Consider the following 27,342-nt stretch of genomic DNA (forward strand, 5'->3'; position numbering starts at 1 on the left):
GTGGAATGACATGCTATAAGATAACCATATGGAAATGTTCTTATAGGATGCATTTGTTTAAGGGCATGAGAAATAATATTGGCCTTAAAGACTCGTCCTTTTTGGGGATTAGGATGTACAGAGGGTATACCCCTGAACCCTGATGCCGAGGAGGAATAGGCTCTATTGCACCTTTGAGGAGAAGAACTTGAACTTCTTGTTGGAGTAATGTTTGATGTTTGTGTGACATTCTGTGAACACAAGGTGGAATGTTGGGTGGTGTGGTAATGAGCTAGACACAATAGACATGTTGAATAATGGCTAATTCCAACTTTTTTAATGTGATGAATTGCCAAGCGGGTAGGTAATTGTGAATTCTGCCCCCAACAGGTATTATGTGATCGGGGGGAGGCTAGGGTAGTCACTGTTTGGGAGAGGGTGTTGCTCCACAGGGGGAGGTACCCTTATCCCTACCTTTGGTGTAGTTTCCTCTATAGGAGCCATGTTAGTAACCGTTCAAGTTTGACCCCTGACCCTGTTGCTTTTGTTGAGAGGAGGAAGCCTCAAAAGAGGTGGATTTGGAGGCTACACAGTATCCTGAGATTTTAAAAAAAACTTACAGTTGGCAGGTGTTTGAAATGCCCCCATAGCTTTGGCCGTCTCTGTATCTTTTTTATTTTGACTAATGTGTAATACACCAGAGGACCGTAAAGAGGTTCTTTGTCAAAAGGCATGTATAAGACCGCTTGTTGAACCTCAGGGTTTAACCCGGAGATCGAACCAAGCATGTAGCTGAAGTAAATTGTAAGTATTTACTCCCCTGGCTGAGGTGCCAGCAACATCTAATGCACAGCGTAACTAACTGTTGTCCGAGTTTTTTGTGCCCCTCTGCTGAGAGATATTAAGGTACATCTTCAATTTCATCCCAGTCAGCGTGGTCATAGCATGCTAGGAGATCTTCTGAGTTGGAAATATGCCAATATTTAGCAGCCTGAGCTGCAACTCTATTTCCTGCAGCATCTATCGGTTTTCTTTCTTTTTCAGGAGGCAGAGTGTCTCTAGTGGCCTGGGAGTTGGCATACTTGTGTGATGTAGTGGTAACTAAGGAGTCTGGTGGTAATTGTCCTCTAATGTAAATAGAGTCAGATGGTGCAGGTTTATATTTTTTTATCTACCCTAGGGGTGATACCTCCATCCCTAATAGGGTCTTTAAATATGTCATCAGTCTGCCTAGGCATACCTTTTAGCATAGGCAGGTATTGAGCAGCCCTATGTTTGGTGGAAAGCATGTCAAAGAGGAAGTCATCCTCTAAAGGCTCTTTATGAAGCTCCACACTGTGATAAGCAGCAGCCCTTGATATGCCCTCCTGATAAGAGATGGCTTCTTCAGGAGGAGATTAGCATGCCAGATAGATTCAGGACCTGTGTCAGCAGGGGCATCTCTTTCATAGTTGTCATAAGGGTCATCTCCCAGTGGCTTCCCATGCCCACCAGTGCCTTCCCATGCCCACCAGTGCCTGGCTGTGGAGACCCTTGTGGTAAGTTATCTAGTGGCTTCCTTGAGGAGATGGTGGTGCAGAAGAGTGTAGAAGTGGTGGAGGTGTGGATGAAGGTGGAGTTGGTATGATTTGTGGAAGGCTGGTAGCTTTGTCCATAGTCTTCCTTTTTGGAGGAACTGACATAACTAAAGCTTCATCAAAAGTAAGCTTCCTCTTAGGTGGCAGAGGAAGGTGCTCTGGATAGGAATTTTTTTCTTCTGGTGTGTATCCAATTTGGCCTGTAAGTTGTGCAGAATTGGTTCCACTTGTGTGTTGGAACCTTGCTTGGGGGTCGGTTTGGACTTTTTTTGGCTCTGAAACGTTTGGCTTGGTAGCAGATTGCGCACTCGGCGCAGAGGTGGAAGATGTTGGCTCGATTCCGAACTTCGACTTAATGCTGGTTGGTGGTGTTGGTACAAGGAAGCTCAAGTAGATGGCTTCTCATGTGCTTTCGGTGCTGAGCCCAAAGAGCTCTATAGCGATTTTTCTGTGCCAACCATGGCCAGACAGCAATGGTGGCCCAGGAACCTGAGATTTTGATATCAGCAGTGCTGGATGTTTTTTGGTAGGATTATGCTGGTGGGAAGGAGCAGGGGAAGGCGTAAATAAATAAAAGAAATACATCTAGGGTATATTAGTAAAAAGTACATTCATGATGAATCCACTACTCTTAATACTTGCTCTCCGTCCTACACAATTGGTTGAGAATGCCTTTTTTACAAATTGATTTATAAAGTACGGTTTAACTTTAAAACATTTTCAATGGGATCCAATGTGATAGTCAGGTCCATAAATAATAAATGTATAGCTGCAAAACAACGTACAACTAAAGCAGGAGAAGATGAAAGGAGAAAGAGCAAGAATCAAGAGTACCATATTCATAATGAGGGTAATTTCTCCTTGCTCTTCCTCCTTCCTCAATGGTTGGGAACTTAGAGACAGATGTAATACTACTTAGGTTGCATCATGGAGCTATTTTTGCAGGTCCTCTTAAAAGTTACAAGGCCAAATGTTTGAGCTGTGTTATATGTATGAATTTAGTGCAGCACACAGTAGATATTAGAAAGTTTTTTGCAAAGCTCCTACCACAATAATATTCATGAGAATAGATGGCTTTTTATAGAAGCTTGCTACAGGCTGCATATACAGAGTTGGAGGCCTGTATTGGACCTGCACAATTCAGTGTTCCCCATTCACAGAATGGCAATGTTGTAATTCCTATCCCGTAAAGAGATGGAGATTACAATATCAAAATAAAAACCAAGTGGCACATGTGAAATGAACAATGGGGGAGCATGAAGCTGCACATGCAAAATGTGCACGCATGCTCGCCAGGGTGACCGCAGTCGATAACTGAACAGATGAATTTGTCAACCACAGAGACCTTCAAGCAAATATTTAACCCCTGACTGGGGCAGTCATAACGTTATAATGCTTTGTGAATGCCTTATCCTACTGTTGGAAATTGACAGGAGGGGCAGACCGCACTTGATAGGCCAGAATCAATCAATTGTTTGCAACAAACATTCTTGCTATGGCCAACAAGTTGAAGGAACAGATATTCAGTACATGATGCTTATAAAAAGGCATGTTCAAATAGGAAAGGGTGGGAGGGAATTTGGCTGGTCCATACATTTCCGAGATGGCTACACTCCCCAGAAAAACAATCATGTTGAATGAGCATAAACATGTTTTGTCAGATGCGCAATGCTAGCTACTAGGCAACAGGGGCCTTTGTCACTTTATTGTCTGGAGTTTAATCACCATAGGCAATGAAAAGGCTAGGATTTTTAAATGGGTAGTTCTTTCCAAGCAGCAATAGAGACTCCTATAAATGTCCAGGTTATGCAGCGATTTCTCTGCAATAGACAAAGGAGGTCTTAGTAGGAAGTCTGGAGGCATTTTTTGTTAAATTCAAATTTGACCAATACCCTCAGAATATCAGAGGGGACTGAAGTCAAATTAAACATGGTTCTTCAAAGAGAAAACTATGAGGCTCACCAATCCTTGCCAACTAAGACTGTTTTCCATGCCAAAAGCACTTTCATCAGCACTTTTGGAACTAAGTGAAGGCCCAATCAGTGCCTTTATAGGACAGCATGAAAGGCAGGCACTGTGGTTGCCTATATATGTTAATAAGCCCAACTTAATTAGCACCTTATCATATGAAAATTGTCTAGTAGGAGAAATGGTTTCTTACCTGTATTCCTAGCTCTATCTTCAAGGGAATCTCCATTGAAATCAAAAGCACTGAATAGTCCCACCCATGTGCAGGGATCCCGGAGCACTTCTTTAAATTATATCTTCTTTAGTGAAGACATTAGCCTAACTTCAGGAAGACCAAGACTAGGACATAATGTGTTCGTAACATTTTGCAGATTACAAAGGCTATATTGGCCAACTACTTAAATTTATATATTTTTTAAAAGTAAAAATATCTTTAAAACATTAGGAAAAATTCCAGGAGCTGAATAATTTTTATAGAAATGGAATGGGGCAATGTAGACATATAGGCTGATGTACTGTAGTAATAAAAACTGCCACTGCACCTTTAAGAGATCACAGCACACTGGTTTCTCATCATGCCCAGCAGGTTGCAGTCACTTCAGTTCTTTTTTTTACAGAACAAAATAAATTCCTTGCAAAGAAAATAGAATGTGTATTAATCATCTTTGTCTCTTCCACTGAGGGGGGGTGGGTTGCTTATGATTTCAATGGAGATTCCCCTGAGAGAGCGCTAGGATTACAGTTAAGAAACCATTCTCTCTCGCTCAGGGTATCTCCATTGATTATCATAAGCACTGAATAGTCAAAGCAACAGTGCCACGTCAAAGTATGACCAGACCTCCATGTGGCTGCTTTACAGATTACCAAAACAGGAATGTTCCCCAATAAAACAGATGTTGCTACTTTCCCTCTGGTAGAATGAGCCTTTGGTCTACAAGTTAGAGCTTTTATTTGCTTTTTGATAGTACAAAAGAATGCAAGAGTCTACCCACCTGGATATAGACCATTTAGATGTGATGAGGCCTTCATATACAGGACCATCATTGTCTAACAATTGTTTGGATTTAAGAATATCCTTGGTCTGGTCTAGATAGAATTTAAAAGTGTGAAAGATCTTTCTGCTGAAGATAAAGGATTCTAAAATAAAAATTGGGAGGGTAATTGTTTGACTAATGTGAAAATCCTAAACATATTTGGGTAAGAATTTCAGATTAGTCCTCATAACGACATTTTTTGTTGTGAAATATTGTGTATGGTTCATGGGAGCATAGACCTTCAACCTCACTAACCCTAGGTGCCGATGTGATGATGACCATATAAGCGGTTTTCCAAGAAATCTGCCGTAATGAGCCTTTATGAATTGGTTCGAATGGTGCTGCCATGAGACGTGAAAGTGTGATGTTCAACTCCAAAAGGAGGTGAAGGACGGTGTATTGGGGGGGTGGGGGCTTTCTTTATGCCTTCTAGGAAGTCCGTAATAACTGGGACTTTGAAAAACAGGTTGTGAACAACATTTTCTATAGGCAGTGATAGATACCAAACGGACTTTAATAGAAGAAATTGATAAGCCAGAATTAACAAAATGAAGGAAGTACGGTAGTAAAGCTTCTTCTTGGCACATCATTGGATCAATGTTTTTGTCAGAACACCAGATACCACATCTATTCCATTTGAAAGATTAAGATGTTTGTGTAGATGGACGTTTTGCCTTTTTTAGAATGCCCATGCATTCTTGCAGTACATTCAAATGTCTATATTGTACAAGTTCAGGAGTCATGCTGCTAAACTCAAAGAGAAAAGTCTGAGATCACCTATCTGGCCTCTGAACTTCACAAGAAGGCCCGGTCTGCACAGCAGTCTCATGTGTGGTAGTTTCAACATGGGTAGGAGATTTGTGAACCACCACTGACGGGGCCACTCCAAAGCTATCACAATAAATCTGGCAGACAATTTGATGATTACTGCTGGAATCCACGGTATCAGTGGAAAAGCTTAGAGATAAGTATCAGGCCAGTTGATCCATAGGCCTCTCCCTAATGTCCCTGGTTGGTAAAACCATGAGGCAAAGTCTGGGCATTTTTTTTCTTTCATTTGGTCGCGAATAGCTCTACCTGAGGGAAACCAGAGGTGCAGCAGACGTCTTGAACGACAGTCATTTAGTACCCACTCTGAAGAATCCTTCTTGAAGAACCTTGCTTAAGGAGTCTGCTTGTGTATTCTGGATGCTCAGTAGATGGGTTGCAGTGATCCTTAAGTTCCTAGCCAACAACAAATGCCATATTATTTGGGCTTCCAGTGATACGGTTCTGGACGTTGCCCCTCCTTGTATAATAATGCATTGTTCGTGTGTTGTCTGTCTGAACAAGGAGGTATTCCATATTGAAGGAAGGCCAGAAGGACGTTAGAGCCAAATAAACAGCACATAACTCCAGAAGGTTGATATGTTAAGTAATTTCTATTGTGGACCACATTCCTTGTATTTGAAGGTGATCCATGTACGCTCTCCAATCTGAGAGAGGCGCATTGGTCACTATTGTTTGTGAAGGAACCTCCTGATGAAAAAACAATCCTTGCAGGAGATTTTTTGATTGGCACCTCCATTTGAGAAACTGTCTGCTTTGAGGGAAAGTGTGATCTTGTCTTCCCAATTGCCTGAATATGGACTCCACTTGTTTTGCAGTTGCTCTTGTAGCGGTCTCAGGTGGAGACAAACATTTGGCATCAGAAATATGCAAGATACCATTGAGCCCAGAAAAGAGGACACTTGTCTCACTGTTGGATGGAATACTTTCCTGAGAGATTGGCATTTCAGACGGATTGAGAAAAGTCTCTCCTTTAACGGATTTTACACTTTTAACTTTATGGTTTTGATAATTGCTTGTAGGTAATGAAGAGACTAAACTGGTGATAAAGTTGATTTCTGGTTTCTGATGTGTAGACCCAAGCGAAAGAGTAGAGATAGCAACTTTAAAATGTTGTCGACCTTGTTAGTGCGCTGACAAATTTTGGTGACTACCCTTTCCTTTTGGTTGGCATCTTAAATGACGGTTGAAAGGCCTTTGTTGCGGTTGTTGGTAGTGTCTTTGAAGCCACTGAGGGGTTGAATCCTCTGAAGGTAACAGTACCCCCCCCCCGCCCCCAAAGGCCTGTAAGGAAGTTTTTTCTGCTCCTTACTTTTTTACAGACCAACTACTTTCAGGGTTTCCATTTCAGTTTTCAAGCAATCCATTTCATCATCTGTATAGCTCCCAAATAAAGTGGTGCCAGAGAAAGGGAGGTTGAGATTTCTCTGTTGAGCATTTGCTTCAAAGCTGTAAAGCAAAGCTAAGAATGTCTCCCGAGAGCTAATCCGGGGCAATAGCTATGGGCTGCTAGCAAGAAGGATTCAGCAGTGGTGCTGACTATCTGGTTAGAGACCAATATGCCCTTATTCATAACTACCATGAAGTCTTCTCTGCAGTCCTGTGGAAGATCTACCACAAATTGTTGAAGGGAATCCCATAAAGACCTGTCATATCTGCCAAGGAGGGAAGAAGCGCTCATGGACTTCATGTGGGTAAGCTACTGTTCCATATACTTTGCATCCCACCAAACGTTTTTGGTTTTCTTTGTCTGATGTGACCATTGTGGAAGGGTTAGTTGAATGAACTTTCCTTGCAACTAGTGTGCGAAAAAGCTCCATCGCTGGTTCTAACAATCCTGGAACCAGAGGCAGGAGAGGTCTCGATGAGGAACACTGGTGAAGAGTCTCAGAAATCACTGACGGTGCAAATGGAGCAGCAGCGGAATGTTCAATTTGGTAGCTCCTTATTGGAGTACTTCCTGGAATGTGTTTATGTCATCAGTTGATGGGACTTTTATCTGAGGAAACTCTGTCGAAGTAGGTCAATACCTTCTGGTGTCAGAAGAAATTGAATAATTAGGACATGTTCTTGATCTTGATCTGTGATGGTATCTGTGTCTAGATGAGCACCTCGACTAAGAGTTCCTAGAGATGCGATGGTGATGTCATGAAGTTGGTCTTGACCTAGATTTCTTACGAGATGTAGATCTTAATTGAGGAGTGTTAGATCTTTGTGGAGAAACTGCACTGAGGAAGGAACTTCCAAAGGTGCCTCAGTTTGCGTAAGAGGCAGAGGTGAAGTATGTGGTGTAGGAGCTGGTTGTGAAGGAGAAAAAGGAGGAGAGTCTGGAATAAGTGCTGGCAATGATGGTGAGTATGCTGTTGATAATTTTTAGTCAGAGGTGGATGGCAACCTTCTTGCTCTCACTTTTCTGACCCAGCTAGCAGATCTGGATTGTCTCGACACGGAGTGTTTTTGTTGAATGTCTTCTGTGCCTCCTAGTCAATGAAACCCTCGATGTCGACCCTCTGAGTTTCACATTGGTTGCGGCCTCCTCTTCAACATCGGCCCAGCTCTCGATGGTGAGCATGTTGCCACTGTACCTTGTGTCGACGTCTATGTCTGAGACGTCGAATGAGAACGATGTCGTTTTCCTGACTCTTTTGTATTTTCGGATCTCCCTCTCCTGGAGACCTCAGAGGGTTCTGATAGATCCCTGGTAGAGGACTGTCCCTCTTTTTGGTTACGCGAAGTCCCACCTTAAAAAATTGCCTCTTGCTGTTTTTGTTGCGCTTGTGTTCTATGAAGGTGAATAGTCTCCCTGTCCTTCAAGGTACACCTTCGAAACATTTCGCAGTTATGACATTTGTCTGAAATGTAAGTTTCAGGAAGGCAGAGAATACACAGATCATGAGGATCTGATTTTGGCTTTTTTGTACCACAGACAGAACATCTGGCAAACAAAGAGGGTATTCATTTTGGCTTACAAAAGAATGTTCCCGTCAGAAAAACACAGAGAAAAACTCTAGACACTCCAAGACATCGAGTAAGCGGTTCTAAAAATATCTGAAGGAGATTTCTTGAGAAAAGAAGCCAAAAAAGGCCAAGCCTTCCTGTTTATTTCTTTTTTAAAAGGTTTAAGAAGAATATTTATATGAAAAAAAGTATCCAGCTCCTGGATATTTTACCTAGTTTTTTTAAGGATACTTTGGCTGTTTTTTAAATATGAAATAAAGTAATCGGCCAATATAGACTTCTTTATAGGCTGCAAAACGTGTTTAACAAATTATATCCTAGACTTAGCCATCCTGATGTAAGGTGAATGTCGACACTAAATAAGATATTTTAAAGAAGTGCTCCGGTATACCTGCACAATGGCGGTACTATACAGTGCTTATGATTATCAATGGAGATCCCCAGAGGGAGACGTTTTCTTTTGTCTAGTCCGGTTATAACTACCACTAACTGCTCTTTCAGATTTCCCATCATCACTAAATACTTATTTTTTGGGGTGCTATTTTATATATTGACAAAAATAGGTGAACCCAAGTGCAAGATGATTGCTTAAAAACTGTTTGCTATCCAGACCAAAGTGATTTCAAGAATGTTGATTGGGTAACGGGTCAAAAGTGTGTCTTACCTGGAATTATTTCACATTACTGTTTTGTTGGGTGAACTTGATCTTTATCTATATGTCTGAATCAATTTTTATCTTTTAGACCTCGGATCGTTTGGAACACGGACTATCTCTTGGTGCAGTGGATCCAGATTTATTTTGAAATCCAGAAAAGAGTATGAGAATATTGATTTCATGACCAAATAAGTTATCTCTTTGTCCATGTGCGCTGCAGTCCCACAGGGTATGGAACAATATCCTCCTCAGCTGACAAGAACATAGTTGTTGAGTCCATGGTGATGAAAAGAGAAGGTAGATTGGTAAGGAAACCAAACAAGTGATGTAAGCATTAAACTATACAGGCATAGTGACTTCTACATTTGCACACTATTGAAAGAGGAGACAGCAGGCCTGAGAAAAGGTTCCAGACAGCTTAAATCATCAGGAGAAAGGCATTGCTGTGGGGTATGAGAATTCCTATGAGGAGTTGAGAATAACTCACCAGATGAACTGAAAAGTTTTGCGATCACTCAAGCTCTTTCCAAATTGGAGAACGCAGAAGGTCAGGATGCCACTACACTGTTCAGGTTAAATTTCAATCTCTTGCACCTACTGGTATGAAGACTCAAACATACTAATACCGCACAGTGTATGTCTTATCTTATTCATTTCTGCTCTTCTGTCCTCCTAATGGAGAGCACAACCCACAAACTTGTATAAAGTCCTTTTCTGAAAAATGAGTGGCCATTTCATCCTTCACTGAATGGTGCAAACCCGGGTACTACATTTTGAACCCTGAAACAGCTTGAATGTTTCAGGGTTGAACAAACAGCCAGAGAAGACATAGTCAACACAATTACATATTTATTGGGGTCTAGAAGGAGTCAGACTCAACCTCCAATTGAAGGAATGTGGCATGGCTTTGTGACTGCTACTAGGTGATTCGACTTTGGGGGCCAGCCTGATCAATGTAAGGTGCTCAGCGTCCATTTGGTGGTCTTCTGAAGCATAAAGATCAATTGGAAGTAGGGTAATACCGTGACCAGGTTTGATTAAATCATCTTGTCCAGTAGAATTGTGTGTTTTGAAATTGGGTGATTTCTCACAATAAGGAACAGGTGTTTGAAGGCCACATACCAGTGAATGTCACCTTCTCGCCACCACCAATAATTGAGGTTTAAACAAGTACCACATCCTGTCGTATATCACACTAACCAAAGTGAGATCGGCAGCACCCAACCACAACTCAATGGTTTCTTGGAGTTGCAGGCCCTACCTGAGACAATAGGTCTCACACTCAGCAACTTGGCTTGATGTTTGTATAAAATTGATAAGAACTCACTAGATGGAAAGTCCTCAAACAGGACATTCGATTCACAACAGACTCAGCGGTGGGGAACATATCTTAGCAGTTCATTCATTGCTTGTACTTCTGTGAAGTGGTCTTTAACATCATGTGCACAAGATAATTCTTTTCAAGCAATCAAAAGATAAAAATTAAGGAAAAAGAAGATGGCAAAAGAATGTAAGGTGCTCTGCTGACACACCAAAAAGAAAGGAAATGACTGGGGTGATTGGTGGCACATTGGGTACTGCATACCTTGATCAGGGTCTCCTTGGAGCCCTTTTAAAATGACATCACCTTTCAGAGAAAATATATTTGGTTCTAGCAACCACTTCCAATCAGTCAGGAATGAAGGAGGGCAAAAACAACACACAACTACATTACATTATTTTGATCTGCTATCCTTTACATGTTACAGCACATATTTTACCCAGGCCCATGACTAGGGAAATTTATGTTCCAAATTGGGCCCAAATTCACAAACTTGCTAACCTTCCTAAAAGGAAACCTGTAGCACCTGCTCACAATAGTTTGCCAAAAATATTGTGAGATTTCCTAGGTTTTTTTTTTACCTTTGCATATGCGGAGTTTCTCAAACCACATCGTTTTTACCATTTAGCAAGGTATTCTTCATTAACCCAGCCAAACTGGAAAAAATTACGCTGGTTTTTTTCTGCTAGCCTTCCTTTTACTCAGATTTTACAAGTTCAATGATAAATGTATGCACGTTTTTTCTCTGCAAATGTACCTTCTGGAGAGTTCGTCTACATATAAAGGTAGTGAGTAATTGAGTAGGGACAGAACAAAAACTGTTTTCTGCAAAATGTATCTTATGCAGAACCACTTTGTTAGTGTCACATTAGGGTACTTGGTACAAAAAGTGCAGTAAAAGACCCAATTTTCACGCAAATGACACAAAGTTTAAAAGTTTGCAACAGTCCCAAGTTGCAAAGATTTCCGTAACCAAAATGATGTTTGCAAATAACGTAAAAAACAACACTTAGCATGCACCTATCCATTGCTTGGAGGTTTACCACAATAGCAGTTCAATTTAGAGAAGGTCTCGCTCTGCATTATGTCACCAATCCAACACTATCTTTCCATGAGTTTCCTCTTTTATTCTAGTGTCCTGAAGCTACTCTAGGCGGTCTAAGGCATAACCCTCAACTGCAAATGGCACCTAGAACGTGTCATGAAGTCAATCAAAGGTATTTAAAGCTGGAGTCTGACCTACCTTCATTCTAGTCACAGACCGGGTCAGAAGTTCCACATGGTGCTACTGATTAGACCAATATCACAATGTAGTGCAAGTTAAACAAACATTGGCAATGCCAAAGGTTCTAGCTTATGAATGAAAGTGACTTTGTGTCACTGAGGAGTTTAGCCACTTAAGTCATCATGCAATGCACTCTGTCGCTCATCTGTGCTCCCATTAATACACTCATCTATCTACTGAGTGACTCTCGCATTCGCCCTCTACTACAGCCGTAATAAAACATACACACTACACAGCATATGCAAGATAGATCAGTAGAATAGAAAAAAGAAAACTTGCTGCAATCTAAACATGGCGGGCATTTGCTTATAATAACGAAATTTAATATAGCAGTGTGTGTCCATCTTACCAAGGTATTGTACATAGTCTACTGCAGTTTCAAAGTTCCAGAACGGCCGCTCCATTTACAAGCAAAGTGTTTGCCAACTTGATATTAATTATACATTATGGACAACAGCATTCCATATTGGTCAGCTTATTTAGAGGCAATGGCCATAGGCAGTGGTCTGTGCAGGTAAGTGTGGTGGGGCGGGCGGTATGTCGACAGAATAGAATTTATTTATTTCATTTTCCCCTTCCGTCATCGGTTGACTACTCCCCCCCCCCCCCCGCGCGCTTACCTGCACGAACCACAGTTGTGCAAACGCCAGATAACATGAGCAGCAAACAAGCAACAGGTTAGCGTATATATATATATATTATATATATATATATATATATATATATATATACACATACACACACACACACACATAAATACACACACATATAGGCGGACACTGATGAAGGCGGAAACGCTGAAACGAGTTTGTCAACTTTCGCTGTAACGGATGTATTTATTTATTGCATTTGTATGGCGAGACAGCTACCCTGAGGGTTTCCCGGCGCCTTGGATCTGTGTTACACATGGAATGAGGGGGAGGGGCTCTATTGATTAAACAACCATGATTTAATTCCCTTCCGGAACCGAATGTAGCAAGGTTCCAGGCGTAGTAGGAGCGGGAGTGAGTTCCACAGTGCTGGGGCCAGATGGGCAAATGAGCGGCCGCCCATCCGAGCCCGGTTGACCCTGGGAACTGCAAATTTTGCCTGGTTCATGGAGCTAAGGTTGCGGGCGGGTATATATTTCTGGACGATCTTACATAGATATTCGGGTGCTTCTCCTGAACTAATCTTAAACATGTAGTATAATGCCTTAAATTTTACTCTGCTAGCAATCCTCAACCAATGTAGTTTAAGGTGATCTGTCATGCTTGTGCGGCCTGGGAGGTGAGGAGCACTCTTGCCGCAGAGTTCTGGACCACTTGAAGTCGATTCAGGATACTTTTTGTAACTCCTAAATATAGGACATTACCGTAGTCTAATTTCGAGCTGACTAGTGCTTGTAATACTGTTCTCTGTGCCCCGCCTGGTAGTTGCCATATTATTTTCCTCAGCCATTTGAGGATCACAAAACAGGTTGAGGCTGTTTTGGCTGTATGTGCACACATGGACAACTTATCAATTATTACCCCTAGGTTGTACCGCAACCGGGGTTGCCCCCATTTCTGCTGGCCAGTGAGTCGGGCCGCAAAGATTCTTTTGGTTACCAAAAACGAGCAGCTCAGTTTTATCCCCATTTAACTTTAGTTTCTTGAAGTGAAGCCAGTTCGCTATTCTTAGGAGCCCAGAGCGAAGGGGAGAAGTTTCGGATTTGTCTGTAGGTGTGAGGGAGAACACAAGTTGTGTGTCATCCACGTAGGAGTAAATTGTGAGACCCATTTCTTCAGCGATCCTGGCTAATGGAAATATCGGAATCCAAGGAAAAGCTCTGGAATGGATCACTTCGTTCCTCACCGGAAGAACTCAGAGAGTCCGCCTTCCACCATTCAAGTCAGAGGCCACTGAAGTCATTTGCGGCGTGCCACAAGGATCTTCACTCAGCCCCACCCTTTTCAACGTATACATGAGCACCCTCGCGACCATCGCACGACAACATAACCTCAACATCATCTCCTACGCTGATGACACTCAACTGATCCTCTCACTCACCAAAGACCCGAACACCGCCAAAACGAACCTACATGAAGGAATGAAAGAAGTAGCCGAGTGGATGAAGCTCAGCCGTCTGAAACTGAACTCAGACAAAACTGAAGTCCTTATCTTAGGTACCTCCCCCTCCGCTTGGGATGACCCCTGGTGGCCAGAGGCCTTAGGAAAAGCTCCCATCCCGACAGACCACCCACGGAACCTGGGCGTCATCCTGGACTCCTCACTCTCGATGACCAGACAAGTTAACGCCGTTTCATCATCTTGCTTCAACATTCTTCGCATGCTCAAAAAAACATTTCGCTGGATACCCACCGAAACTAGAAAAACGGTCACCCACGCACTGGTCACGAGCCGCCTGGACTACGGTAACACCCTATACTCCGGTACCACCGCAAAACTTCAGAAAAAACTACAACGCATCCAGAACGCATCAGCCAGACTCATACTAGACATCCCGCGTAAAGACCACATCTCTAGTCACCTGAAAAACCTCCACTAGCTCCCCGTCAATAAGAGGATAACATTCCGCCTCCTAACCCACGCACACAAAGCACTTTACGAACTTGGACCCGAATGCCTCAACACACGACTAACCTTCTACACCCCCTCCCACCAGCTACGCTCCTCCAGCCAAGCCCTGGCTGCTGTACCTCGCATCAACAAAACCACCATGGGAGGACGATCCTTCTCCTACCTGGCAGCCAAAACCTGGAACTCACTTCCCACTCACCTTCGCCTCACTCAGAACCACCTAGCTTTCAGAAAGTAACTTAAAACATGGATATTCGACAAGTAATTCCCCACCCTTCCTCAAGCACCTTGGGACCCTCTGGGTATGTAGCGCGCTATATAAATTATTTTGACTTGACTTGACTTGACATAGACATTAAAAAGTATCTGACTCAGTATTGAGCCCTGGGGTACCCGTAAGGGGACTTTAGGACCTCCGAGGAATTGTTTTTGGAAAAGACCTGGAAGGTCTTATGCAGGAGGAATTGTTCCAACCATTTCAGTGCTTTTCCTCTAACCCCTATATCTTCTAGGGACTGAATCAAGATTGTGTGGGAGATGGTGTCAAATGCGGCACTCAGGTCTAAGAGAATGAGTGCCGCCGTGCCTCCAGTATCCAGCTCTTGACGGATGAAATAAATACTAAATGTTTGCTTTGAATACGATATATGGCTCAGGAGAGCACTCTTTGAAACAGTGTTTGGAATTGGTAAACTGGAGTTGTGCAATTAATCCGCGCATTTCACCGCGCGTAGAGGACGCACCCGCAACAACGAGGAGCGGTGGCTGGTGAACTGTGTGTTTGGAGATATATATATATATATATATATACACACACACACACACACACACACACACAAGCCTAGTGAAGTGCGCATAAACTGGCAATCATCTTGCATACGGCAGTTAAAAAAATAATAAATGTGTACATAATTACAATTGGTGAAATAACATATAAACCCTCTTAATAGCGCTGGATGAGAATCATCAAAATAAAAATATTTCTATTTGCAGGGTTTATCAGAGTGTGTGAGAAACACTTACCTACTGTGGTACTCAGAGATGACATGTAACCAAATACCTGTCTACAGCCTGTAACAGAGTGACAATCTCTACAGGCTTGAACCAATGCTGTTCACAATAAATAATTCAGGTCTACTACTTTGGTCATAACTTTTCAAAAGAAACAGACCAGACCTATTCCATCTGGCACAGGCTTTGCCAGAGCACCAAGCAGGTGTTTCTTTGGCTTGTCGCAATACACAACTCAGTCATACTGTACTGGGCGTAAACTTTCCCACAAGGCAACCATCAGGTATACAGTCATAAATTACTACAATATGCAAAATTACAGTTGGCAAATCAAATGCTATCTCTCCTGAGCACAATATTGCTATGGTAGTTCATATTTTCTATACCAATGGTTTGCTGGAGTTGGTCAACAACACCAAATACCCTTGCCACTACGTTAATCTCAGAGATTCTATGTAACATGCTTGCAAGCTTTAGCACAGTGTGACAAAAATCCTATTCCCTGTAACACATGCTTTTCACAATATGTAGGTAATGCCTATTGGCTTTGTCAGAACACATCAAGCTATGGAATTGACATGACTTTTACCAATGAACTGAGAAGACTTATAACCTTTGCCATCAGCTTTACAACTAAACCTGCGCAGGCCTATTTAAGTGCACATAAACCGGTAACTATCATGCCTACAGTTACAAAATACAAATATGTACAAAAATACTGTTTGCAAAACAATATACAACATCTCAAAAGGACCTAACAAGAATTAGCACAGTGAAAACCACCAGGGGTTGCCAGAGTGAGTTTTCAGCAACAAAACCCTTGCCTACTATGGTAATCTGTGAGATCACATCTAACAAAATGTGTGTTTATTATCTGTAACACAATGTGATAACCAACTGTTAAAAACCTACTGGTTTTAACAAATGCTTTTCACAATAAATAGGCTGATAGGACTACTGCCTTCGTCATGATGGTTCATAATAAGCAGATCAGACCTATGGCATCCGACAAAGTTCCCCACTGCACTAATCAGGTCTATAGCTTGTCTCAATAACCAACTCAGCATATTGTTTTAAGCGTAAGGTTTTCCACAATAAGGAACGCAGACCTAAAATTAATAAAAAAGTTTAACAAAATTTCAGTTCACTAAGCAAAAGACTATTTCTCCTAAGAGGGCGCAACAAGGATTCTCAAGAGCAACTGTTTGTCACAGGAGCTAACCACCATCAAAACCCTTTCCTTATACAGTAATCTGTGATATTCCATGTAACGTAGCGCTTGTCGGTATAGGCTTTAATATAGCCTTATAGCCCGCCGTAACTGGCAATACCAGCTATTAAAGGCCCGCTCCAGCGTTTGGAGAGGGCCTTTAACAAGGTAGCGGGACTTTAATGGCCGGTCTAGCCCAGCTACGATGGGCTATAAGGCTATTAGAACATTATGCCAATAGAGGGCAGAATGTTCTAACAAATTAAACAAAGGCCCCTCAAAGCCCGAGGGGATGGCGATCCCCTCGGCTCCGAGAGGCCTTTGATTAACCCCTTCGATGCCTGTGACAAGGTCAACTCGTCATGGGCGTTACCTTCGCTGTGCGTGTGACGAGTTGACCTTGTCACGTAACGCGGGATTTTTGAAATCTCAGCACCCAGTGGGAAACCGCTAGCGTGATGCGGTTAAACAACATTAGAATGTTGCTCTGCAGGCCTTTACCGGCCCGTAGAAGCATGGAGCACTCCATTATCTGCAATGGAGTGCTCCACATTCCAATGTTCTAATATACAGTGATAACACAAGCATTTACAATGCAATAGGTCTCGCAATGAGCTATTGGCATTGAAAATGTTATGTTTTTTTCCCCCTTTCGTGAAGCATTAATCAAATTGTATAATTGAAAATAGCAATAGCTCCCTTTGTTGTAATTGCGAAATCTATTGCATTGCATTTGTACTCTAGTACATTCTCACTCGAAACTCCATATTCTTTTACCAGTCCCCCGGTGACTAACATTAAGGAAGTGCTCCAGGTTGTTTAAAACTACCGCCAACCTGAATTATGAACATCTCATGAGGATCGCGCGTGCTAAATGTAATGCTGTTATTTTAGTTGTCCATGGAGAAACAGCATGCATGTATGCAGGGACGTTATGCATTTACTAAACTCCACATTAATGTAAAGGAACACAACAGTGTTTCGTTGGAAGCAAGTTGCAGGACGCAGCTGGCATTCCCAAACAAAGTTCGCACAGTCTCTTGCTATTAATTAGCACTCCAGGGCTCCGTTTGACTAAAGCATCCTCAACCCTTCCGCCCCCGAATAAAATATTTTTTTCAAACCCACACGTCGCCCCCAGCGGATCTTCCAGGCAGGCATCATCACCACATTTCTTTCTTTTTAACACAAAAAAATACAATCCGCAATTTCTAATACACCCTCAAAAACAGGCTGTTAAATTAGCAGATGGGGGGGGGGGGCAGCTCCCCTCCTAATAATGTGCAATAACAAAATCAGTCCTGAACAAAACATTTATTTCCTGCCCTTTTTCAGCTCAACAAAACCCAATCAAAACAAAGTTCCCTGCACTACAGAACATCGGAACCCCTCGCGGCTGTCAGTCACAAATCCGAAACTTACGATATTAATAGCACAAGGGAACTATAGCTCGTGAGGTCATTTGTGTGCAAAATATCACATAATTATACCAGTGGGTTCAAACATACGTGTTGGAGTATGCAGCATGACAGTGTGTGGTCAATCTGTCCAGGCATGACGCATATGCACTGACAGACTCTGCAGGTCAGTACTTACACATTTAGTAACATTGGACCTCGCGCACCACAAAGCTCTTCTGGCAAGAATGGATGGCAGTGTCTGTATTGCTGATGGAGGAATATTTTCAATCGATGCATCTGCGGCGATGGTCGCGTGCCATGCAGAAACACCCCATGTAACCATGCACTTAGATTCTAGCATGCAGCTGTTGACCTATCTAAATCTTGGTCACAAATCACAATATTTCTACGCACTTACTTCGGCGAGTCATCCATGCACGCACCAAAAAGCACCACTGCGTTATTAAGCGACGTTGCAGTTAGTTTGCCAGGCTGCCTCATGACAGGCATGTTGCATGATGTATGTCATTTATGTCACGCTTCGAATGACTGATGACTTGTTTGATAACAGATATTGCCCAGGCGTACCTAGGGTTCTGGCGTGTTGTGTAACATCGCTCACGGTGACTGACATTATGATGTGTTAGCACTAAGAATGAGGCCTTATTGCATGCACCCTTTGAGCGCTAATTGCAATGGGCATACAAGCGTGCTGTACGTCACAAAAAATAGGAGCATCCTTTAAAAATAGCGATATGCTCGTAATATATGATGAATATAGTGTGTTCTGCAATGTGACAGAGTCCACAGCACGGTCTGTAATATCAGAGGTATCCTATGCAATCTATTCTATGCAATACGGATCATATTACCCAGAGGGTCATAAAGGTCTAGATTGTGTATGGCACTGCTCGTTGTGCCGTTATTATGCACTCATGGTGTGTTGTTGTGCGCTATGGTGCATAAGATGACCGTGCCAATAAATCGATCTCTTGAACTCCAAAGGGGGGTGTGGGCAATGTGAATGAGGACATGTATGAAAAGCAACATCCCTCAGATTGGAGCGGTGCAGTAGAACATGGGTAGATCATAGCATCGCACCCCCCTCCTCCCAATTGCTGAGCATCTGTTGGGGGGTTAGCAACACATTCACAAGGGAACACTTACAGTGCGTCGGAGAGAGCCTACTGGCCTGCTTGCTATGTCTAGGCAGAAGCCATAGTCTCATTTCTGCAGGGGGGCTAAGTTTCTCCCGGCCACTGACTGTGTCCAGCAAGATTACGCGCCCGGAGCACGTAGTGGGCTCTGGAAAATAAAGGACGGTCTTAGATCCCTGCAACAATGGTTATTTCCAGCTGTGTCCTTCTCTGGGTCGGGGTACCAAGCACCATCCCTTCCCTCCCTGCAGCAGAGCATCCTCCGTGCCCACTGTGCTTAGCCAGGCTCCTGGGGCTAGGAATACAAGCGCTCGCCATCTGTTTTCACTCAGCCACTTTATATTTGCTTTCACTTTCACTGAAAGCACAGTGCAAAAATAAACACGGGGCTTAAAATAGATGGCCCTGAAAAAGATTTAAAAAAATGCTTGGCGACAGCCGCAAAGCAGACAAGACAGCCCAGATGGGCAGGACAAAAAGGCGAAAAGGGCAGATACAAAAATACCTCATTCCCAATGGCAGGCCAGCGTTTAGCATAAACGGTGACGCCAGCCAATGGAAATTAGGGGCAAGGCTTCAAGTCCCCTACTGAAATCTGCTCTCTTCCAATACCTCTCGCCCAGCGAGCAGCGCTTTGCACTGCAACACCAGGCGAGACCTAAAATCTATCCTTAAATGCTTATAGACTTTAATATATGCTTTTCACAGTAAGTACATCAGGCCTACTGTCTTTTTTGTAACATTTCATAACACATCAGGCCTATAGCCATGATCATCGGCTTACCACCATAACCAACTCAGTCCGGCTGCATGGAGCATAAGCTTTATCAATAGCCAAAAGGTGCAAAAAAAGCATTTTTTGTTGCAGCTGTTAACACCCAATCAAATCCTCTACTCCGGGAAACCAACACCTAGGTGAAACCTAAGTCCCTCTTCTCAGAATATCCTTAAAGCATTTTTTATCACATAAGGTAACAGCTGTGCTGTCAATACAGACCAACGAATGCAGGTAGATTAGTGCAGCCCTGGGCACACCATACTGCTCTCAAAAACAGAAATGATCTCTGCGGTCTACTGAGAAAATGGAGAGAGTATTTACACTGTTCTCAGACAAAACCCAAATACGGTAAATGTTCCAACTATACAAGACACTTTAACAGCATTACACTGGCCGTGGCCCCAAAAGTTTAAGCTGCATCCCATAATAAGCCTGATACTTTATGCAGGATAGTGACTCTTCTCTAGTCAGCCATACTGCTGCTAGCTCATGCAGCTGGATAAACAAATACAATAATCACAGCTGCGGGGAATACAGGCCTTTTTCTTAGGAAGCACAATGCCAAATCACAACATGGACTCCTGTCCTCCAACCTGTGGGCGAAGCCAAGCCCTTTTCTGAAGTAATCCTGAAAGCTCTGTTTTTTAGGGTGATCACATAAGGTAAGGCGACAGCAGTGCTGCACAGCCAGACCTAAAAACGAACATTAGATCTAGCTCTAGTAACTAGACCATATAACCTACCAACTGCATGCACACCGTGCAATGATCAAATAGGAAAGCTACTTAGTTCAATTAAACACTGAAATGTAGTATACTAACCAAGCCACAAATACATATTAAGTATTTCTTTGGGAGTGAAAACAATTCACAATAATGGAAACGTACTACCCCTCACGCATACCCTCGTGGATTAATTTAATAGCAAATCCACCATTTACTCATTTATCTCAGTCATTGATCCATGAGCTTGGAATAAATTCACCACAAAATGGCCGGTTTATTTTTTCAAGTCGACTGCGGTTTCCAGTTTTCCACGAAGAATGTTTAGTTTGGGAAAGCGTTTTAGCAAAGCATGAGAACTAAGTGCATCTCCAGGTTCAGACATTTCGTGCCTGATTTATTGTGCAGGTCTGATTTTTGGAAGTATACTATCTGGACTCTGCCTCAGACAGTCTTGATCTTCCCTCGACTTTGATCGGCCAGATGGAGGTCCAGTTCTTAGCTCTTCTCACCCCCACCGATGCTACAAGTTCAAAGTCACTCGTCTCTGCACTTTATTGCAGTGGCTCGAATCACTATAGTATGTCACACAAGCTGCAGTAAAGAAAAACACACAGAACTGACATACGCTGCACATTTTTGCAGTTGTAGCATTCTAGACTCTGATTTGAATTTCTAAAATAGATTGAAACCGATCAATGAAAAGTGAGTTGTATGGGAATACATATAAATAGAACGAAAGCTGTACTCTCGAGCAACTGATTGGAACTCTTTCATTCAAGAAGCGAAAAAGATGTATTTGGAATAAGCAGTGGTATTTTTTTGTAGGCCTTAAGGGGCTCAAGTCGATATAATCAGTTACCTCGATTTCATTGGGTTTATTTCTTTGACATTTTCATCCGTTTCACCTTATTTATTTATTTTGTCTTATTGGTATAATTTATCTAAATCTATTTTCTGGTGAGTAAAGACCTGAAGTTATAACTATTAAATGTTCACATGTAATTAAATGATAAATTCACACTAGCAATACAAACAACAAAAGTACAAGAAAATGCAATTGTGGAATTAGCACATATACACACCTGCAACCGTTTGAGCTTCATTATTAAATTAATGTTCATTAACTCTCAATACAGTCAATAGACACAGCTATTGGACTAGCAACAATGACTGATAGTGCAGTGATCCTCTAAAAAAATACATGATTTCTATGTTTTCCATAATTAACAAAGAACAGCAAAACTAATAGGACACAGAGTCAGCAGTTCCAAAAGAATGGAATGAGACAAAGAGTGGAAAATGTGGTTACCGCCTTGCTTTGGCTTAAGTCTTTTCAACCGGACTTCCACCATTACGTTCACTGTAGGAAAGTGCCCCTTTTTGGATAGTCATCTCCCCACCACTTTTTGCTCCAAATGCCGATAGTTATGACTCTGATAGTGCGCTGGGGTCTGCTGCCTAGACCCCAATGCCTGTACTCATGGGCGTCCGCAGAAATGTTTCCAGGGGGGGGCAACATTTTAACTTCATCTCCATCCTCCGACATGCTTGAGCACAAGTATTAAATACATTTAAAAAAAACGAATAAGATAAAGAGCTTAAAAAAAATCAAAGAAACCCATAGGGGGAAGAGAACAATGTTGTGAGACGCCACAGCAGACGACCTGGCAACTACAATACAACAGAGGGAAAAACTAAAAATAGCCTGAAAAAAAAACAAAAAAATTTGAAATCAGGTTGATGTGGTTCTAGAGCATGGGTACTCACTAACTTTCTCTCAGGGGCCACATTTACTGTGTGGTTTGTGGCCGAGGGCTGCCCCGGTGGGGGCGGGGTCAGTGGGGGAAGGGGTGGGGCTAAAGCAACAAAAAAATCTATGACCACAAGGTTGAACCCATGCCCCTGCAGCAGACGCCTTCGTCCACAGAGCCACCAGACCCGGCATACACATCTATCTGTCTGTCTGTCTGTCTATCTCTCTCCCTCCCTCTCCCCCTCTCCCTCCCCTCCCTCTATCTCTGTCTCCCACCCTCTCTCTCTCTCCCTCTATCTCTCTGTCTCCCTCCCTCTCCCTACCTCTGTCTGTCGCCCTCTGTCTGTCGCTCTACCTCTGTCCCTCTGTCTCCCTCCCTCTGTCTCCCTCCCTCTGTCTCCCTCCCTCTGTCTCCCTCCCTCTGTCTCCCTTCCTCTGTCTCCCTTCCTCTCTCGCTGTCTCCCTCTCTCACTGTCTCCCTCTCTCACTGTCTCCCTCTCTCACTGTCTCCCTCTCTCACTGTCTCCCTCCCTTTCTCTGTCTCCCTCCCTTTCTCTGTCTCCCTCCCTTTCTCTGTCTCCCTCCCTTTCTCTGTCTCCCTCCCTCTGTCTCCCTCCCTCTGTCTCCCTCCCTCTGTCTCCCTCCCTCTGTCTCCCTCCCTCTGTCTCCCTTCCTCTGTCTCCCTCCCTCTGTCTCCCTCCCTCTGTCTCCCTTCCTCTGTCTCCCCTCCTCTGTCTCCCCTCCTCTGTCTTCCTCTCTCTCTGTGTCTCTCTCTCTCTGTCTCCCTCTTTCTCTGTCTCCCTCTCTCTCTGTCTCCCTCTTTCCCTCCCTCTGTCGCCCCCCTCCCTCTGTCTGTCATCCTCTTTCTCTATCCTGCCCTATCTGTCTCCCTCTGTCTCCCTCTGTCTCCCTGCCTCTGTCTCCCTCCCTCTGTCTCCCTCCCTCTGTCTCCCTCCCTCTGTCTCCCTCCCTCTGTCTCCCTCCCTCTGTCTCCCTCCCTCTGTCTCCCTCCCTCTGTCTCCCTTCCTCTGTCTCCCTCCCTCTGTCTCCCTTCCTCTGTCTCCCCTCCTCTGTCTCCCCTCCTCTGTCTTCCTCTCTCTCTGTGTCTCTCTCTCTCTGTCTCCCTCTTTCTCTGTCTCCCTCTCTCTCTGTCTCCCTCTTTCCCTCCCTCTGTCGCCCCCCTCCCTCTGTCTGTCATCCTCTTTCTCTATCCTGCCCTATCTGTCTCCCTCTGTCTCCCTCTGTCTCCCTGCCTCGGTCTCCCTCCCTCTGTCTCCCTCCCTCTGTCTCCCTCCCTCTGTCTCCCTCCCTCTGTCTCCCTCCCTCTGTCTCCCTCCCTCTGTCTCCCTCCCTCTGTCTCCCTCCCTCTGTCTCCCTCCCTCTGTCTCCCTCCCTCTGTCTCCCTCCCTCTGTCTTCCTCCCTGTCTTCCTCCCTGTTTCCCTCCCTGTTTCCCTCCCTCTGTCTCCCTCCCTCTGTCTCCCTCTCTCTCAGTCTCCCTCTGTCTCCTCTCTCTCTGTCTCCGTCTCCCTCTGTCTCCGTCTCCCTCTGTCTCCGTCTCCCTCTGTCTCCGTCTCCCTCTGTCTCCGTCTCCCTCTGTCTCCGTCTCCCTCTCTTTCCCTCTCTCTCGGTCTCCATCCTTCTGTCTGTCTCCCTCCCTCTGCCGCCCTCTTCCCTCTGGCTGTCTCCCTCTGTCTGGCGCCTTCTGTCTCCCTCCCTCTGTCTCCCTCCCTCTCTCCCTCTGTCTCCCGCCCTACCTGTCCCGCTCTCTGTCTCCTTCTGTCTCCCGCCCTATCTGTCTCCCTCTCTCTCTGTCTCCCTCGGTCTGTCTCTATCTCCCTCCCTGGGGCTTCTTGCAGGGGATCAGCACAGCCTGCTGTAATTGTGAAAATTAAGGAGACAAAAGACATCCGTAAAAGGAATGTTGACGGCCTCCCTGCTCAGAAATCTCATCCATGCTCTACTGAATAGCAACCAGTGACTCCCAAGTCTGCAAAGCACGTTGGGATTTTGATAAGAGGTGTACAAAGCGCTATAGTATCAGTGTAATAAAATACCTCATTACTACCAGCTAAATGCCTGACACAGCAATTAGTAATTCAGGATAACCAGGGCAAAGAGTGTGCACTCTGTGCTGCACCACAAATGGCACTTTATTGTAATTTTTTACCAATTTGGGCTAGAAACAAGTTTTATTTCATTGAAATATGCCAATTTATGTTGCAGATCGTGGATTGGGTTGCAAGAGCAGCAGATTCATAGATATGCAGAGAATGCCTGGCTGCAAAATTGTATAATTCCAGTAGCTGTATATAAGCATAGTAATAAAACACATACACACCCAAAAGCTGCTACCGCCACTGTAAATAATTGAGTACAAAGCTCTCTGAAGTGGCTTAAGGCAGCATGTTTGCTCTTTCTACAAAACTCTAAGACATAAATGGTGTCCCATAGCCTACAAATGAACCCTTAATAGGGAAACCGGCCAGCAATTTACACTCATTTATTAACCAAAAATGTCAATTTTCTTGTTCCTGTCTAATACGTCGTTCGTAGTAAAACTTCATGCTGGACCAAATGTTTACTGGCAGAAGACCCTTGTTAAGATTCAGACACTCCCAAAAGTGAACGCACAGTCGTATACACTCTCACACAGACATGATATGTGATGTTGGTTACTTTTAACTATTCAACCTGAATCTTCGATAGGAGAGGTTCTCGCAAGGTGATCAGGAGAGCAGTGTGTTGAGTACGTTTGATTACCAAGCGCCAAGAGGCAGTTCTTGTGGAGTGTGCTGCTAACTTTCAAAACTCTGAGAGCAGTGTGGTGGTTGTCAGGGGTGACTAAGTGGACTGCAGATTTGGCGCACATCCTGCTCATTGGAATTCGTATTTCCACATTTTGTCTGCGCCTGTAAGCCTTTTTCTCTTTTTAAAGTAGTTTACACTTCTAGTAGGGCTATTTTATGCAATTCAATGTTTTAAACAGAATCAAAGACTTTAAGAGACCACTTCCGCATGCGCGTCCCTTACAGCAACGTGCGCTGCCTGAGTGATAATTACACATTGTCACTGGGCCAGCACCGGACGGACCGGCGATCCAGGAGGGGGCAAGTGCCCCCCCTTGCCCCTCCCTACGGACGCCCATACCTGTACTCTCTCCTAAAACTGGTATGTTCAACTTGGTAATGCCAAATTGGCAAATACTTTACCCTTTTATAAGCCCCTAGTATACAGTGCTAGGGGTCTCCAGGGCATAGGTGGTAAAGGGGCCCCCAGGGATGCAGCACGTTTTGTGCCACCTTGGGTGACCCAAGCAAACTACTGACCGAAGGCTTGCCATTGCAGACTGCAGGAGCAGTGCAAACTGCTCAAACTGAATTGTGCCCTCACCATGTGTGGCACACTCAAATGCACTACCTTTAATATATTTCAGCCACCCCTAAGGTAGGCTGTGCCCATGGGATGTCAAAGTCTAATCTTAGATATTGCAATTGGACAGGGAAGCCATTTTGAGTACATGTTCTGGATACGGGTGTTTATGAGTTCCCAAGCTACATGATGGCTTCATTGAAAGTAGAGATGTTTGGTATCAAACATCTCATATTAATATGCCCACACCGATGGATTAATTAATACATACACCCAGAGAATACTTTAGAGGTGCCTCCTGAAAACCTACTGTGTACTGTCTGACTGGTGCAGACCAGCCTGCCACCACAGACAGTTTTCTGAGCCACCTCCAGGTGAGAGCCTGTGCTCTGAGGGCAGAAACAATGCCTGCTCCGGTCGGAGGTGTTGTCCCTTTTCCAAGCAGGTTGGTTAAGTAACCAGCATATCAAGACCGGAGGCTTCAAAGGCCTCTGCCGCCTTAGATATGTGACCCACGGCTTCCCCAGACCTGGGAAATGCCACTCCCTGCCCCGGGCCCTTTTGGCACCAGGACAGGTGGAAAAATTAGCCTGTCAGGACGTGTGTTCCCCTCTCAAGCTAGTACCACCCCTAAGGTGAGCTACCTGAAGTGAACACGACTTTTAGAATTCCACCATCTTAGATGTGGCGGAATTAAGCTCTCTGGGTCAGGGTTATGATCACTTCCCACAAGACGTGGTCATACAGAGGGTGTAGAGAAGAGAAAGAAGGGAGCCCATTGGCTGCTACCTGTCAGTCCCTGTAAGGCCCCTAAATTGAATATTTAGGCGGCACTCCCGACACCAAGAACTTAGATTTGACAGATCAAGAAGAGATGACAAAGAAGAGCAAAAAGTAAAGTGAGAACAGAAGACTGACTGTAGACTTTTAGTGCCGAACCCTGCCTCCACCAAGTCTTGACAGTCATAACCAGTGGCTTGTCCTGCAAATGACCATCTTCCAAGAACCCTTCGCAAATTGTCAGCAATCTCCCTTGGAGTAGAGAAGCTACTCACCTGCAGTCCACAGGCACCGAAGAGCAAAGTTTGGTTCACTGAGTTGCCACTCACTGGCCAGCCCAATGCCGCAGCCCCCCGGGAAGAGGTACCTGTGCTGCAGAAGGTCAGAACGGCCGCTTCCCACCAAATGAGAAGACACTAGGATCAACCAGTGCCGCCCAGGACCAATATCCGGGGTAATGGACCCTCGCAGCAAACAAAGACTGTGAGAGTCTACTTTGGGCTCCAGCAACACCATGACAAGGCAGCCATCGAGGAATGTCATCACCGCAGAGACCCAATTCCGAGTAGTTCAGCTGTCCTTATTTTTGCACCCTCAACTGACCAGACAGATGACTGCAAGGCCCTAGGTTTCCAGCCGACATTTTCACTCCGCACCTGAGCGTCCCAGCCCGGGTACCGATTACCTGACCATGCTTCCTTGTTCCCAGGGCCCTTGTGGCCTGAGCCCCCTGTTGGGAGCTCCCAGACTTGTCCCCAAGTCCCGCTCTGCAGCCTGCTTCTAGGTGCCCCGCTTCTTTCCACTGGCGTAGCGCGCACATCTACCAACCAGACTGGTACCTCTTAACCGGACACCCCTGGGCAGGTAACGAGTAGCTGCTGAAAGGGACTTTGGACCTTGGCCCCTATGACCCTCAGTCCCGAAAAGATCCTCAGAAACAGATCGCAATTAACTGTTTGTAACATATGCCTTTTCTCCCATAAGGAAGGAT

The 27,342-nt window shown here is 44.2% G+C and overlaps 1 protein-coding gene across 1 annotated transcript in view; it reads right to left on the minus strand.

The window, feature by feature from the left end:
- Positions 1–27,342, minus strand: part of BMP7 (bone morphogenetic protein 7) — a 290,263-nt gene that overhangs the window by 89,896 nt on the left and 173,025 nt on the right. The window lies entirely within an intron of this gene.

This window comes from Lissotriton vulgaris, chromosome 7, assembly GCF_964263255.1.
Source record: "Lissotriton vulgaris chromosome 7, aLisVul1.2, whole genome shotgun sequence".
NCBI classification, from domain to species: domain Eukaryota; kingdom Metazoa; phylum Chordata; class Amphibia; order Caudata; family Salamandridae; genus Lissotriton; species Lissotriton vulgaris.